Raw genomic sequence first — 18,461 nt, 5'->3', positions numbered from 1 at the left:
GTGTTTGAGCTGTGTTTTGCATATTGTCACAATTATAGAGAGAGTGGAACACAGTTGTAAATCCACAGCATTGAGGTGTTTTCACTGACAGGAGGAAAAGTAAAGCTGATTAACACTGGTCTGTTAAGGAATTCAAGGACCCAGGTGCAGAGAAAGTTGGTTGAATTTAGTTGGCAGATCTCACCACATGGGTATGGCAAAATCTACATGTATTAACCAGTGGATTCAAGATCCTGAATATAAAGGACATCAGTCCAGTTACTTCTCAGGAGAGAATGGGCAAGAATGTGATGCCTACAGCAAACTACCTTTGTTCTTGACCTATAAAGTAAATACATACAGTATTTTTTTCTTTTCTTGGTCCCTTCAAGTCAATATTGTCTGGAGCAGCAGTGTAATGCACAGCAAAATATTGATAGACCCTGTCCATAAGACAACTTAAAAGAAGTTGCTAGGAGGAAAGCCTGTGTCAATAATTTGTGGAAGTAATTGATTTACTTTACAGTAGTGGTAAAATTTGAATTTTATTTCTAATACAAGGCAGTGATGCTCTTTGTTTAACCAGATGTTGCTTGGAGCTGTCAATTTAAAAATTCAGGTAGAAGATTGCAGCATGCTGCTGTGCAGAAGGACTTGGGAGTGCTTGTGCATGAATCGCAAAAGGTTGGTTTGCAGGTGGTGCAGTTTTATCAAGAAGGCAAATGGCCTTCATTGCTAGAGGGATTGAATTAAGGAGCAAGGAGGTTATGCTGCAACTGTGTAGGGTGCTGGTGAGGCCACATCTGAAGTACTGCATGCATTTCTGGTCTTACTTGAAGGATATAATGGCTTTGGAGACAGTGCAGAAGATGTTCAACCAGGTTGATTCCAGAGAGTTGCCTGGGACCATACTCGATGGAATTTGGAAGGATGAGAGGAGATCTTAAAGAAACATAAAGTTATGAAAAGGATAGATAAGGTGGAAGCAGGAAAGTTGTTTCTATGGGTAGGTGAGACTAGAACTTGGGGACAAGCTTAAGATTCAGGGGAGTAAATTTAGAATGCAGATAAGGAGGAACTGCTTTCCCAAAGAGTGGTTAATTGGTGGAATTCTCTGCTCAATGAAGCAGTGGAGGCTACCTCAGTAAAGACAAGGATGGATAGATTTTTGCATTGTAGGGGAATTAAGGATTATGGGGAAAAGAAGGTAGGTGGAGATGAGTCCATGGCCAGATCAGCCATGACCTTATTGAATAGTGAAGCAGGCTCAATGGACCAGATGGCCTACTCCTGCTCCTATTTCCTCTTTTTTATGTTAAGAAGGATACCATGAAGTCTCCAATCTACGTAGTACAAACTAGTTTATATCTAACTTCTGGCTGCTGAGTGATAAACATGCAGCTCAAATAGCAGCTTTTAGTCATGATTGAAAGATAAATATTTGCATGCACATCTAAGAGAAGACTGTTGTTGAAATTAAACTATTGGATCTTAGTCATTCAGCTGTGAGGGACAAGTACTCCTCCTTAATACCCTCACTGAAAGAGGGTACCTTTGAAATTACCTAGATTGTGCACAGATTACATGGGGTTTTAACACAGCTTGTTTGAAAGGAAAGAGTGTTCCCAACAATTTTAAACTTATACTTACTTAATTGGCAGGCACCCAGTTGCTTACTACTAATAGTATTTTAAGCATTTTTATGTACAAAAGAGAGGAGAGGCTGGACAAACCTCGGGTGTTTTCTCTGAAGCATTAGAGGTTGAAGGGAGACACAGTAAAAGTAAATATCATAAGGGGTGTAGATTGGAAGAAATATCTGTTAATATTTGAAGTACAGCAGTATAGCAATCAATTTGTGGGAAATGAGTTGAGCTTGTTTTAGTTGACTATTTGGGTTGATTTGAAAATAATTAACCAGATAAATTCACTTCAAACAGAATGGACATATTCTTTGAACCATGTGCTTTTTTTAATTGAATTTAAAATTTTTGTGGCACGGAAGAAGGTCATTCAGCTAACTGCCTGTGTCAGCACATAGCAGAGCAACCTGGTCAGGTCTATTGCTCCTGCAACAAAGAATAAGCTGCTGGAGGAATTCAGCAGATCAGGCGGCATCTGTGCATAGGGATAGTAGTCGTTTTGGGCAAGTCAGATGCTGTGTCTCCACTGATGCTACCTGACTGCTGAGTTCCTAGAGTAGTTTCTGCTAAAGATTACACAAATGGAGACCCTTTTCACTTGTCTGAATCCCCTGCTCTTTTCTGATTGCCCTTCAAAATGTTGTCCCTCCAGTGCCAGGGTGAAGTAATTGAAGACTGCAAAGTTGCTAATGTGCCTTTATTTAAGAAGGGCAACAAGGACAAGCCATGATTACCTTGTATTTGGAATGGCAAAGAATATGTAACCCCCTGAGTCACCTCAGGCTCGCTCACACTCGTTCTCGTCTAGGGGGAGCAGCCTTCGGCCCCGCCAAACTGGGTAATCAACTGGTGTGGATGCTGTGTGATGTCCCCGCCTTACCCACTGTACACCATATGCGATTAAATGAGTACAATTTATAAAGGTTACTATAACTAAGTGATTAATAACGATACAGTATACATGAAGAGAAAAAATAAAGAACAGGCACCAAACTTACCAAATTCCAGCACTCTCTCGCAACAAAGAAACATTCCTGCTTTTAACAAACAAAGAAACCCTTTCCCAACAGTACCAAAGAAAAAAAAGAAACCCCCTTTACACTCTTCCTCCACCAAATAAAAGTCATGTCCTCATGACTACTAAATAACTCGCCACCTTTCCTGCCAACACACCGTATCCCAAGCACAAACAGTGACATCTCCCCACACAGTAAACCTCATGCCCTGTTCCTCAGGCGCTACTTAGGCCAACTATCTGGGAGTTCCCTAACCCTTCTGAGGCCTCCGTACCCCCTCACCTAAACCCTTCAGGCTCGGACACAACTGGAGATACCTTGGGCCCACTACCAACTCCTCTCTCAACCTCTCACTCATGCCCCACACTGCACACAGCTAACCCTCTCCGCTACACCTGACTCAATGGGAGAAGGGCCAAAGGTCTCTTCCTCAATCGAGGGAAAGTCAGCAAAAGGCAGCATGTACCACACATCCAGCACATCATCCATCGAATCTGTATTCTTCCTCATTTCTGTGATCGGTAGCTGCTGTTTGATCTTCTCCAAACGGAAACACGTGGCCTGCACTGCTCCCACAGTCTCTTCAGCCTCCTGTTCAGTATTCACTGCACTTCCCTCCAGCTTTTTCTTCCTCATGACTTCTTCCAGATCAACTTTCAGGTTTTGTACTTCATTTGAACTGTCAATGGTCATCTTCAGGTTCCCTTCAAGCTTCCACTTCTCTCTTCTGAGATTTGTCTGTAATTTCTTCACCTCCGCAAACTCCCCTCTCCAGCTTCTCAGTTTGCTATTGCCCTCAATCAGACAACTTTCTTCATTCTCTCTATCTTCATTTCAAACTTGATTCTGTAGAGACAGTCACTCACGAGCTGCGACCTTCACCAGCCCTGGCATGTGTCCAGAAAACACTTTAACTCTGTAATTCTCAGCCGCTCCTGCAACGACCTCACTTCATATTCTCCTGAGGCAAGTCCAAATACCAAGAGATCATCCACACACACTAAAACTCCCAACACCTCCACATCCCCTATGGTCTTCCACCTGCCTCGCAGGAAGGTTGCAAGGGCTCCAGATATGCCCTGTGGCATCTTTTCAGACCCGAAGACTCCTAGGGAATTTATAACGGCCGTCTTCTCCTTGTCGGCCTCAATCATCGGGATCTGGCAACATCCACTCCTCAGATCCAGCACCTTAAACCACATCGCACCACTCAGACAGGCCATCGCCTCTTCGGCCCTCAGGGCCATATTCTGGTCACTGACAGTGCGCCTCTTCAGCGCACTATAATCAACACACACGCTGCCTACGTCTTCCATGGCTGTAGGGGCCAGTCGCCGCAACCTCTCTCTCTCCGAGGTGTCTTCAGCAGTAAACTCCCCTCCCTCGTGGTATTTCGCAGCGTCCACTAAGAGGGTCTCTCCCTCAGATACTTCCCCCAGGCTGTACCACCACCGGCTCTTGTTTGAATTCGGTATCAGCCCAATGCTGCTACACACGTCCGCACAAGCAGCTCGAAACTCTGGGTGCATCGACAATGCCTCCAAACAGCACTCACCCGCCTCCTCCGGGCAGGCCCCCAAGCGCACCAGCGGGATATTGGTTCTCTCTAGAACAGAAACGCTGCCTGTCTCAACAGGGTCCGGACACATCAGCATTAACGATTCACAAACCTCAGTCACCTCCACATTTGCCTCTAAGAACTCCATTTTCACTGACCAACAACCGTCGTCTGGATAATCACCAGCCCTGGTACCCCGAATCTCCAGTGTCCTCAATGTCGTCAAGGGTAAATGCTTCTAATAACGGTTATAAAACAAACTGTACAGCAACTTAACCAGCGCCCCGGTGCCGAGGATGGCTTTAACTTGACTTCCATCCATCCGTAACAACACCTGTGCGCTTGGTCCCTCTAAGCCTTCAGGAATAGGGTCTGCTCCTTTCGGGAGTTCCTTGGTACATTGCTGGGAACGTGCTCCCCCAGAGACCCCAAGCTGTTCCTCCAATGGGCCTCCTCTAAGTTTCCCGACACCTCTCGAATCAACGGAACAGCTGATCCCCTTGACAGATCCCCTTGTCACCAGAAGCAATTTATCTGCCCCACTTGGCAGAAAGGGATACCCTAAAAACTTTCCACCAATCTCCTGTCATGGATATGATAAGCCCCCCAGCTGCGGCATTTGACTTCCAGTCGAACCACACGCATTTTCCCACACTTTCCCAGAACTGGCAGCGGTCACTTCGAGGTAATTGCGCCCAACAGTTCTAACAAAGTCACCAGCCCGCCTACTCAAACTTTCAACCCGTCCCTGTCGCTTTTCCTCAACCAAGCACTGCCACTCACCCAACAACTGAGGGGTCCGCTCCGCCCCTTTAGGGCTGGACATTATTCCAACAACCGGGCGGAGCTCACCACTGCTGAAACATCCCAACCTGTCACTACTCACTCTCCAAACAGTACGGACAGCCCATGGTCCCACCACCATTTCGTCAGCACTAGTCGGAACTCGAACATCGACCTCCAGGCTACCAACAGCAGCCACCCCACCCAACACACATGCAGTGATAACCAGCAATCGCACACCCACAAAGGCACACCAGCTCTTCGCCATAAACACAATTTAAAGAGGGTGATCACACAGTTTCCACAGAAATCAATCCCGGACGAGCCCCCACAATGTAACCCCCTGGGTCACCTCAGGCTCGCCCACACTCGTTCTCGTCTAGGGGGAGCAGCCTTCGGCCCCACCAAACTGGGTAATCAGCTGGTGTGGATGCTGTGTGATGTCCCTGCCTCGCCCAAAAACAGACAGCATACCATATGCGATTAAATGAGTACAATTTATAAAGGTTACTATAACTAAGTGATTAATAACGATACAGTATACATGAAGAGAAAAAATAAAGAACAGGCGCCAAACTTATCAAAGTCCAACACTTCGTGCACAACCGTTGGAGCTCAATTACTGAAGTCTTCTGGCCACCATTCGATCCCCTCCGAGCTCCTCGACTCGCAGCTCAGGACCCTCCGAACTCCTCGACTCGCAGCTCAGGACCCTCCGAGTCCTCGACTCGCAGCTCAGGACCCTCCGAGTGGTCAACCAAGCACACCTAGCTTCATCCCCCCCTCCTCGGAGTACCTCCTGGCCTCGGACCCTGCCCTTGGGGTCCGATCCTCGCCCAACTTACAGCATTGCATCCTCTCTCTCGACCCCGTCACGCTGATCTGCCCAAAAGCCCGTCAACCAAAGTTTACAGACTCAGAAGAAAGAACATTAATTGGTTTACAAAGGAATACCATTCTCGTTATCAGTAAATTGTAACAAACAAGCTTCCAGCACTCTCTCGCAACAAAGAAACATTCCTGCTTTTAACAAAGAAACCCTTTCCCAACAGTACCAAAGAAAAAAAAGAAACCCCCTTTACAAATAATTAACAAAAGTCAGCATTGATTTATGCATTGGAAATCATAGAAACATTGAAAACCTGCAACATAATACAGGCCCTTCAGCCCACAAAGCTGTGCTGAACATGTCCTTATCTTAGAAATTACCTAGTGTTAACCATAGCCCTCTATTTTTCTGAGCTCCATGAACCTGTCCAGGACTCAATACCTTATGGAAGTGCTAGTCTTAAGTTACAGGTAAGAATTAAAGCTTTGTGAAGTACAGGGTCATATTAGTGTATAATATTTTGTAGCATTTTACATAATTCTTTCAGTAGGTTCATGTAATATCTATTGGCATTTTACTTGTAGTGGTTGCATTTACAGTATTTGTGATGCTAGCTGTGAACAAACTTTTAAAGGACTCCTGGGCTGTGTTACCTTGAGAGTTGTTGCTAGCTTTATCCCATTGAGGTGGGTTCATACTGATTCAAGATATAGAAAGAAACAGTGAGAAAAAAGTTCCATCGAGTCCAATTGATCATTTTATTGTATTACTAAATCAGTCCTATTTTCAAAACTCTCCAGTTTGTCATTAACTCTCCACAGATTCTACCACTCACCTACAATTTACAGCAGCCAAATAATGTACCAACCTGAAAGATGATATGGAAGGAAAGCCAGGGAATCAAAGGGAAACATGCAAACTCCACATAAACAGAAGCCAGGAGGATTGGCATAAGAAATAACTATTCATGCAGAGGTCTGTGCTCACTGAAATAACGGAGGTGATCTGATAGCAGCCCACACGGAATGCACTTACTTTCTTACCGTCTATTACACCATTGGCATCTAGGGCAGCAATGAATGTCCTCCAACTCTGGCAGTGTTCAGGGCTTCCTTCATCAAGTCAGTAGCTTCTTCTCAGTTTTCACTACAGTCAGTCATGCAAGTCTGCAAGTCATGCAAATTTTAGAAGAATGCAGGGGGTTTTCATTGAAACCTACCGAATGTTGAAGGGATGAGATAGGGTGGATATGGAGAAGTTGTTTTCTATGGTTGCGGTATCCAGAACAAGAGGGCACAGTTGCAAATTGAGGAGTGACCCTTTAGAACAGAGGTAAGGAGGATTTTTTTTTAGTCAGAGAGTAGTGGAATGCTCTGCCACAGGCTGCAGTGGAGACCAAGCCTGTGGGTATATTTGAGGCAGAAGTTCATAGTTTCCTGATCGGTCAGGGCATCAATGGATATGGCAAGAAGGCGGGCGTAGGGAGTTGAGTGGGATCCAGGATCAACCATGATGCAATGGCAGAGCAGACTCAATGGGCTGATGGACTAATTCTGCTCCTTTGTCTTATGTTCGTATGGTCTAAGTCCAAAATGGAGCTTCAGGAATGCCATCACACTCAGATATAGAAGGATTCCTAATTGCTGTTTCCATAACAATTTTGTTTTACCAGACAGGGTTGTTAGCCCTGAGCTGAATCCCTGAACCTGGAGGACTGGTGGATCACTCTTGGTTTGGCCTCTTACACTTTGACCTGTTTGGTGTGGTATGACCCTACCAAGAGTTTATGTATAAAGCCCTGACTCCGACCAGCATAGCTCTCCAGGTCATTGAGGCATGCAAGCCCCCAAACCCGATGATCGGGTTGTGGCCCTCTTGGATGTGCGGAATTCATATGCATAGTTTCTTCTGGAACTCCAGAAACTATGTGAATGATTCACTACTTCATCATTCTTTTAGAACTTTTCCATATGCAATGACTGGAATTAATGATCAAATGGTAAAAGAGATTTATGTACTATTATGGCTATTTTAATTAATGAGCCCTGAATTTTTTACATAAATTGTAAAAGTTTAATGGTGCACTAAACCATACTTACTGCTTATTTAATGTGTGGGGATTGTCATTCTCTCTTATGTTTTTGTAACTCCAAAACTAATCAAAAGAAAAACACAGGGAGCCTGGGAATAAACAGGTGTACTTTGTTTTTACTTTAGTGAGGTGCACACTTATGATGTGGTGGCATAATGATGTATGCCATTCACATACTTTTACATACAGTAAAACCTGTAATGAATTATTTAAACAAAGAATGCTTAATCAAACAATATATTTACAATAGTACTCAAAGATTACTGAAATATCAAATACAAATTTCTAACTTTAAATTTTTTTACTGTTCTTGATTTTTCTTTAATCTTGTATGTTTTGATCTTAAATTTATCTTCTGAAAAGTAGCCACATGACAAAATTCCATCAATGTGTTTGGCAGCTCAGCTTGATTGATTTCACTGCAGAACACAAGAATTCCACTGGAAGTGAGACATGACAGTACTGAGATTTGGAAAGGGGAAACCCATGCCTCAGAAATCATTAGATCCTTCTGATCAGCTGCTAAGAGGTCAGCATGAAATGCTGGTTGCATTACTGGTCACTGCAAAATTGTGCTTATTGTTTGTATTTAAAGTTTTGTAATGGCAGTTTCAGAGGATTGCACATTACTAATTCTTCATGAGATAACTTCAGTCTACTATGTTTTAATTGATTCAATACATTATTTGGGTGTTTTGCCACCTTAGAACCAATTCTTTGGTTCTGAACTGATGAGACAAACTGGAATTTCTCTTCATTTTCTAATGGGATTAATGCTGTCTATTAAATTCATGAGCTGTTTATCAAACCATAATTCATGATTTAAGGTGAAGCTAGGCATAAGGAAATGATTAGGAAGATATGGAATAAAGAAATGAAAAGGCAACACTGGGCTAACTAGAGTGCTGAACAAGCAGCAGGCTCAAGACGCACGGGCCAAATACCCTCTAGTTTTCTACAACAATCTTATGATTCTATGATTCATTATTCACCCAGGGCGCTATCCCAGATCATTTTCAGTATATAGGCTAATTTAGTTTAAAGAAAGCAAGATCTTTTGTACTGCAAGGACTGACATAAGGGAGGGGTGTCTGAAGTATGTTCAAATTAAATGAAAAATTTCATACTTTGTGAATTATAAAGCAATGAAATACATAATTGTTCTTTGCCTTGATGGTGCTTGGATAAATTGAAATGCTTCACCTATCATCTGCCAGCTTGTACTCCTTCCTCTCCCCTCACCTCACCTCTTGCTCTGGCTTCTTTCCTCCCTCTCCAGTCGATGTTTATTCCTCTCCATAGATGCTGTCTGACCTGCCTGAGTTCCTCTAGCATTTTGTGTGTGTTGATTTGCAGAATCTTTTGTGTTTCTGTAGTGTATTTAAAAAGCCATCTGAGGGAGCTCTAATCCTAAAACTGACCTTTCAATAATATACTAAATCATTCTAATGATTCTGGAGTAAGGAATACATTTAATTGTGCTTCTAATTTTTGGAGGTATCTTAATGCTCTTGAATCAACTTAATATTCTTGAATCTATTTAACAAAAACGAGCATGGTATTTTTACTTATGATTTTATTTTCATCATTGGAGATCTAACCCAGGACTTAACCAGCTTTGTGAATTGACCTTAATAAAGGGAACCAGATTTTAATCCTCTCTCTTATAATCCAAAACATTCTTTGTTTAATATAATACAACAGCTTCATTGTTCGATGAAGCTAAGAAAGCTACTAGTCCCTAATTATGGCGGAACTCCTCATTTAAGTCTGAGGTGTACTTCAAATCAGTTGTTTATGTTTCAAACTTTGCTTTTCTGAATACATTGATGTATGAAAGTATAACGTTACTCCAAGGAGACAAGGCACTCTACGACACCAAGGTTCAGACTCTGATGATTGATGATAACTATCCTTCCTAACCAATCTGTTATTGACCAATGTTCACACAAGAGTACACACAACAGAATGTCAGTTGGAGGTAGGAATGTTCTAGCTAATGGGCAATTGTAGTGCCCTTCTTGTTCTCTCAAATTAGAAAAAGTTCATAACTGTCACTTCCAAACCGAACATGTTTTCTTGCTCCAGCTTTTTAGGCTTGTTTTCCTCAATGTCACCTTCATTTATCTGTTACCCATCTTCCCATTGCTGCTACCAAGCATTTTCCACAGAATTTCAGTATGTACAAGTAAAATAGATTTGCATAATTTAATACAGTTCTGAGCACCATATAAGCAAGAAATTTTTACCAGAATCAAGGATGTCTTTCTTCCACTCCAGTTTTTGAGTTTTAAGTTTGTTACAAGGTTAATGTGGGAACTGCAAATCCTTCCACAAACGGAACAGGTAATGCCTGATGGGACAGGTTGGCAGGCAGTTCCTAAGGTAGTGTGCTCTTTATCTCTTGTGTGTGGCTTTTGTGTGTTCCTAATGTGTGGATTCAAAGTTCTCAATTCCATCTCAAATGTTTTCTCTCCAATTTGAATGGGCTTCGGCCAGAAGTTTCCAGTGTTCAAGGGGTCTGCACTTTCCAGGCACTTGCCATAAAACTTTATTGTCAAGATGTCGGGGTGGGGGGTGAGGAGAGAGTAGAGCAGCAAGGGCATATATTAAATGTAAAAACCTATTCTCCTGAATATATCCGTCAGAACTCATCAGCAATAGCACCACAAACATAAGTGTCATTTGCATTCTGCACTTAACCACTTAAGTTTAAGTATCCTTGTTTCAGGAATCTAGCTAGTTCTGGAGATTTGCCGCAATCCCTTGGGTTGTTTATTGGAGGTGAAGTGGAATTCTGTGACAAATATCGAGGCAATTACATAGCCTTGTTTGATACCAGTCTTCCCCGACATTAGCTGTTGGAGAGTAGATGGGTGGTACCATGGCTTGTCCAATTCAAAGCCATATCCAACTAAAAGATAATGTTTTTCACTTAGTGCAGCAATGTCAGTATCAGTGAATTAAGAGTTCCCAAGCTATGATAGCAGAACAAATGTGATTTTTAACATTTTTCCAAAACTCTGTATTTTGGAATGGTAGGTTTTTGTATTTTTTTTAGTGTGGAGCACATCAGCCAACACAAGTTTTACAAAACAAGATTTTAATCCAGTGAGAAAGTGTTACTGAATGTGTATTAATATTCACACATAGTGGGCATATGTGTCCATGCTAGCTGGTAGGTACGCACTAGTTTGTTCTTACATACATGCATATGGACACACCAAGGATTACATAGATTATGTAGAGGGATTGCATAGTCTCTCTTAGGTATCAAAGCTTAATTATCTTACAGGTCCTTATGATGACAAGATAGATGGACAGAAATAATTTGGTGGGGATCCCAGAAACATTAGCAAAATCTGAAAATTATTGACAAAGGATAATCAGGAAGCATTTCTTCATGTACAAGTTAGAGCATGTTTAGAGTTCTCTAATAAAAAGAATGAACTAAAATGTTGGTAACTATAGGCTTCTTAGTCCAATGGTTATTATTGAAAAAAATGTTAAAATCAGATACCATGGAGCTAAGATTGCAGTTATTTGCAATATATAATTTTGAGGAAGGAAACACATGTACTGCAGCCATTTTTGTTGATGATATTTATAAAAGGAGGTGGGAAGACAAGTTGTGAGGACAAAACAAGAAAAAACTCTGGAGAGATATTGATTAAGTGAATAGGCAAAAGTTGGCAAATTGTGTATAACATGGGAAAATGAAATTGTTTATAAGAATGGATGAGAAAATGATTATTTTTTAAATGAAGAAAGGTGGTTCAAAGCTATAATACAAAAACATTAGGGATCCTTCTAAATACAGAAAGCTAATATATGGCTAAAGCAGGCAATCTGGAAAGTTAGGTGGAATGCTGGTTTTTACATTGGGGGAATGAAGTATAAAAGTAAAAAAGACATACCACAACTGTACAAGCACGAGCACGGTCTCATCTACAGTACTGTGAATACGTTTGGTCCCTTACTCAATGAAAAATGTCAATCATTGGAGACATTTCAGGTAAGATGCATTACAGTAATTCCAGGAATGTGTGGGTTGTCGATGACAAAAAATTTAACAGGTTAGAAAAAAGGTTAACCTAAGGTTAGAAGAATGAGAGACAATTTTTTTTCAGATCCTTCTTAGAATAAATGCTGGGAGGACATTTTGCCCAGTGGAACAGTTAATGACCACAGGGCACAAAATAAGCTGTGTCCATTTAATACTGAGAAAAAGATTTTATTCCTCTCAAAGGGTAGCAAGTCTTTAAAGTTCACTTTAACTTTATTATCATGAACAGCAGCACAGTACATTACAAACATACATGTAAATTTACTTGTTACACATAATTTACACAACAAAATAAACTAAAATATAACATTATCAGTGCAAGTTAAGAGAAAATAGAACAACTTTTTATCTCAGAAAGCTCTGGAGGCTTACTCCTTGAATATATTCAAAGCTGAAATTTTTGATTAGTGAGAGAATCAAGTGCTATGGAGAGAGAAGGAGACATGACCTTAGTGAATGATGGACAAATGAGAAGAGCCACATAGCCCATTTCATTCCTATTACTTATGGTCTCTCCACTCCTGTATGTTTCATCAGCAGGCACCTCAAAGGACTGAAGAGCTACCACCAATGCTGTCCTTGTACAATCCTGCAAATCCATTGGTAGGATAAACAAACCAACATCAGTTTCTTCTCTCAAGCCAGCGGCTCCTCTATTGAGCTTTATTTATATTCAGACAATCTTAATGGATAGACCACATTGTTCACATGATTGACATTTGGGTACACTACTTTGATCTCTGAACAGGAGATTACCAGTAGAACAGTACTGTGTATAGCATTCCTAATAAAGGATATATTTAGCATTAAGGAAATGCAGCAAAGATCACCATACTGGATCCAGGGATATGAAGAGAGATTGAAGTGACTAGGTTTGTAAGCCCTGGAATTTAAAAGAATCGAAAGTTAACAAAATACTTAAAAGGCTGGCAGATGTGGGCATGATGTTTCTATTGGCTGAAAAATCCAGAACCAGGAATTACATTCTCAAAAATAAAGGATTAGTGATTTAGACTAACATACACAAAATGCTGGAGGAACTCAACAGGTCGGGCAGCATCTATGGAGAGGAATAGAGCTGATGTTTTGGGCTGAGACCCTCCATCAGGGCATGTCAGCTTTCATCCAGCATTTTGTGAATATTACTCTGGATTTCCAGCACCCACAGAACCTCTTGTGTGCATCAGTGATTTGAAAAACTTCCCATGCAGAAAGCAGTGAACATTTGGGGTTCTCCAACCCAGATGACCGTGGAAACAGTCACTACTTTATTCAAAATAATCCATAGATTTCTGAGTATTTAAGGAATCAAGTAATATGGAGATAGAACAGAAAAAGTGGCAATGACATCAGATATAAGTCAAGATCCCGATGAAGCACAGAGCAGATTCAGAAGTGTTCATTCTGGTGCTGTTTTTATATTCATCTGCTTCAAAGATACTCTGTTCCAAAAGCGTAGCATCCCCACCCACCCAAGGGAATCACTGGCCTATCACTGCTCATAATGAAGGAGCGTTCAGAATGGGAATAGTAATCTTTGAAGTTGGTGCATATGACATTCCAATTAAAAGGTTGACAGAACACCATGTTCATCCAAGCAAGCATTTCCTGCTTCACCTCTGGCACAGCCTGTGGATCAGCTGGTGGCCTCATCATCCACCCCAGAACCTAAAGAATTGGAATAGAAGCATGTCTTCATTGACATCAAGTAGAAAATTATTCTTTTCATTTCCATCATTTTATCTCCCGCAATTTTTATTGCCTTCAGCAATTATGAGATCCTGCTTCCTTCATCAGTACAGTCTTGTTGGTCTTTTTCTCAGTTCACCACCTATAACTATTATATCCACACTTAAAAACAAATCCACAAAAAAACTAATTACCTGAAAGAGCAGGACTATTTGTTCCAAATAATTAACAGGATTGACTGAGCAACACACTTCCTCCTTCCTGAATTCCTCCTACTCTTTAGCCTTTGTGATTGAAGGCAGTGTAGCCAATAGAGCATCTGTTAACATTTTTGATTATTTGGAACAAATAGTCCTGCTCTTTCAGGTAATTAGTTTTTGTGGAAAATCTGTGCCCTACACCAAAAGCCCAAAATTGTAGTCAACAATGAGGTAGGTGCCTACAGAGAAGTAAGGTCTTCCGTCAAACTGGGGGCTGAAATGTTCAAGTACGTTAAATGCAATACCAAAACTATTACAAGTTAATCAAATTTGACTGTTTTAAAAAATTAACACTTTCAACACAAAACATTTAAATAAGCTCAAACAATAACAAGATGTAAAATTGCTAATGTCTGTCAGGCAGCATCTGCAGACAGTGAAACAGAGTTAAAATTTCAGGATGACGACCTATTTATTAACTTTACTTCTCTAAGACTCTGTCTAATTTGCTGATCACTTTCAACATTTTCTATTTCTATTTTACATATCCAGCATCAGCAATTGATGCTTTCCAAGTGCCAGGAATGTTTGGGAAGTAGTTGAAACGTTGCTTTCCAGCTGCCTACAAAGCCTTTTTTCTCCATTTCTCAACATAATTGAACTAAATTTTGATGAGTTGACACTAATGGTTCGTAAAAATAAAACAAAACACTATGGATACTAAATATAAAAGCATAAAGTGGTGGATATGGTCATTAGAACATGCAACATGCATAGAGATGATGTCATTTAAATTGTTAGTCCCAATTTGACCCTGTCCTTGGGCCTCCTATACCATTCCAAATAAGCTGAATGCAAACTTGAGGTATGGCAGCTCATCTTTCAGCTGAGCACATTACATCCTTTTGAACTCAACACCGAGTTCACCAGTTTCAAATAACAATTCTACTTCTTCCAATTATACCTCTTCCAAACCAAATGATTTTTTGCTTGTTCTATTACCATCCTCTACCTAGCACCACTACCCAACTTCCATATGCTCTCTCCTGTGTTCTGCCCTACCATGCACCTTTCTCGGGTCCTGATGCAGGGTTTTGACCTGAAGCAGTGACAGTTTCTTTTTCTCCCAAAAAAGTGTTGCTTGACCTGTTCCACAAGCAGACTATTTGTTGCTCCAGATTCCAGTCTCTTCTTTACCTTCCCTCATATCTATTTTTTAAAAACTTGTTAATATCTAAAGGCCCCATTTCTAATAAAAGATCATTAAGCTAAAAGATTATCACTATATCTCACCCTGTAGTTACTGTTTGATCTGCTGAATATCTCCAGCAATTTTTAAAATCAAAATAGGAAATGTGATATTGTAACTGGTAACATTTGAAAATAGAAATAAAATGCACTATCCTTTCAAATGACTTCTCTTTATAATTTTTCATTGGTGAATTTCAAGGCAGACTAGAGGAGGACAATAAGCATGACAAATAAAGCTTTGGCAATGAATTTACAATAAAATCAGTAGTAGATATTGCACTTAGTGTAATGCTTCCAAATGATGGATGTTGAAACATCTAAGAAATAATTACCTATAAAGCGATGATATTTCTATCAATTAAGAGTGATGGCTATTCTGAGCTATTGTACCGCAAGTCATGACTGAGATGTTAATTCCTTGTCAGTTAGTGGTTACCAGCAACATGAACACTAGAATATCAATTACCACTGAAATTATTGCACTAAAACTACAATAATGACATTATATTTACTTTTTCCAGGAACATGTAATTTCTTATAAACCACTCTTGTCATACTAACGTTAGCTTTACTTGCTATCAATAATATTTCTCTTATAAGATTTCCAAAGGGTTGTTTAAATATCTACAAATACTTTGAGAGAAGCTAACCAGTTCAATGCAAGTTTAATTTTTCACTAAAATTCCATGTGTCGTTGGTTGAAAGGCACATATATTTAATGGATACTATATTACTTCATCTAGTGGCACACTTAACAACAAATTTCATTTATATACTAACTTTAATATAGAAAATTGTCAAAAACAACTTTGTAAAGATGCTACTTAAAACAATACTGAGACAGAATGGTACTTAGGAGAGGCAGCAGATTGCTATCAACTGGAGAGACGAGGAGAATCTTGAAAAAAATGAGCATGAGTGGAGGCTGGGGAGAACTAAGAAGGAATTTCCAGAATACAGAAGCTAATTGATAGAGATAAAGCTATCTGTAGGTGGGCATGAAGAATGTATCAAAAGCCTGTCAAAGCAGCAGAGAGTTTTGGTCGGCAAGAGGAAATGGTAGCAGAGGTTGTGTGGAGAAAGGCCCAAAGGGACTTCGGCACAAAAGTATGATAATTAAAAACCTGAAGCATTTGGAATGTTAACCAGCAGATCAACTACAAGTGGATTCTTGTAGGGTGTGATAGAAAGTGGGATACAAAGAGCAGAAAAATGGGTTAACTAAAGTTTTCAAGAATGTAGAGGCTGAGAGAAGGAAATTATTGGAATGTTCACATCAATTAAAAGACAAAGATTGACATTTTGACAGTGTGGGTAATGAAATGGAAAATGTTAAAGATGTGCATACAGGAAGTCATCATATTGGAGATAATGTGGGTAAGGAAATTTAGTCTAGAAATTGTATAATCTCATACTGAACTGTTGATCAGGGAAAAGGAGAAAATGATGCAGAACAAGGTGAAGATGTTTCTTGTACGGCTGAAGCACATTCCTGTATGGAAAAAAGGAACAAATAAGTCCAGATCTCCACAGATTACAAAGGAAATACAGATAAATATAAAACAAAAATGGCTGCTTGTGATGTGTCATACTGTAAGCACAAATAAGACTCAGCCTGGTTACAAAAGAATCAGAGGGGAGGTAAAAACTAACATAAGAGGCAAAGAGAAGGCAGAAGCAAAGATAAGCAGACAACAGAAATAGTGAAGTTGTATTACAAGGAGTAGTGGAGCTTATTAAGGAGAAAAATAGAACATGCACATGGAAGCTGAGGGTTTAGATAAGCCACTAAGTGAGCACATCTGTCTTCACCAGGAAATAGTAAGAGGAAATTGTTGGGACACTAGATATGTTAGACATTGATAACATTGGAGGTATTAAAATTTCCTTAATGTTTTTATAGCTGGGGGTGGTAGTGGGGATAAGCTCCCACTACCTATTAGATGCTCCCAATGGCATGTGTTTCAAATTGTCTTTGACCATTAGGATCAACTCCTGGTCTCCACATGTGGCTTAGTTACCAAGCCCAGTGGAACTAATTTTACTGAAAGGAGAAAGGACAAAGGTGGGTTACTGGCTCCATAAAACCAGTTGTTTTGGGCAGATGGGCTTGTCACCATGGTTGGCAGCTCATCCAGAAGAACAATCCTGATCTCAAACCTCCACTGCCTTGCGGCTATACCCATTCATGGGGGGGGGGGGGGCTTTGGGAATAAACCCTGAGAGAAAATCCAGAGCTGGAATCCTATGTTGAGTTCAATGCTGACTGGCAACTCCTGCAATGCTGCTGGTACAAACTGTATTGGTCTTTTTGTTCCTTTAAATTCATCAGTTGTGTGGAGAGAGGGAGCCTGGTACATCTGCAACAGCTTGCTCTCTATATTGTACTGCTCTGACTTGCATTCCATGTAAAGAGCTAGGACACAATATTCATGGTCGACCCTGTCCAACATAGGATCTTAGTGGAGGGATTAAAAAAGTTGGCTCACTCACAGTAGGTAAATCATCAGGATTGGATGGGATGCGTCGTGGATCTTGAAGGAGATACAGGAGGAAATTACAGTGGCACAAATCTTAATCATTAATGTAAGAAGTTCTGCAAATGCTATGCAAGTCATCTATGGAGGGGAATAAACTGTCGACGTTTCAGGCTGAGACCCTTCATCAGGACATGTAATCATTAAATGTTTTTGAATATGGGGGGGGGGCAGTTACTCATTTGTTCAAAAAGATGTAAACTCGTCAACTACAAGCCAGTTAGCTTAACCCTAGTAGTAAGAAAGCTTTCAGAAACATTTATTTGAAAATGGATAAACAGTCACCAGGAAGAAAGTGGACTAATTAAAGCAAGTCAGTGCAAATTTATGTATCTAATTTACTTGATCAAATTTTTTATGAGGTTTTGATGAAGGCCAAGTAGCCGGTGTTGTGTAATTGGACTTTCAGAAGGCTTCTAAGGTGCTGCAAATCTAGTTTAGGACCATTGTTTTTCTTTAAATCTACATTAACAACCTAGGCTTGCAAGATGCAATTTCTAAATCTGTAGAACCCACAAAACTTGGCACTATGAAGAGGATAGTGATTCATTGTATCAAGATACAAACAGGATGGCACTCATATAGCGGATTGTTTAATGAAGAGAAGTTGGAGGAACTTGGTAGAAAGAATGAAGAGAGTTAATATAGCATAAAGGATACCATCAAAAGGGGAATTAAGAAACTTGAGGCTATCAGTGTACAAGCCACTGAAATCAGCAAGGCAGGTTGAAAAAGTGGAGCAACAAACAATCTACTGGAGGAAGTCAATGGGTCAAGCAGCAAGAAGCAAAGAGAAGATTAATTCTTCAGGCCAAGGA

Source organism: Hypanus sabinus, chromosome 17 (assembly GCF_030144855.1).
Source record: "Hypanus sabinus isolate sHypSab1 chromosome 17, sHypSab1.hap1, whole genome shotgun sequence".
Classification (NCBI taxonomy): Eukaryota; Metazoa; Chordata; class Chondrichthyes; order Myliobatiformes; family Dasyatidae; genus Hypanus; species Hypanus sabinus.
The sequence above is the reverse complement of the archived record's forward strand: the minus strand, read 5'-3'. Positions refer to the sequence as shown.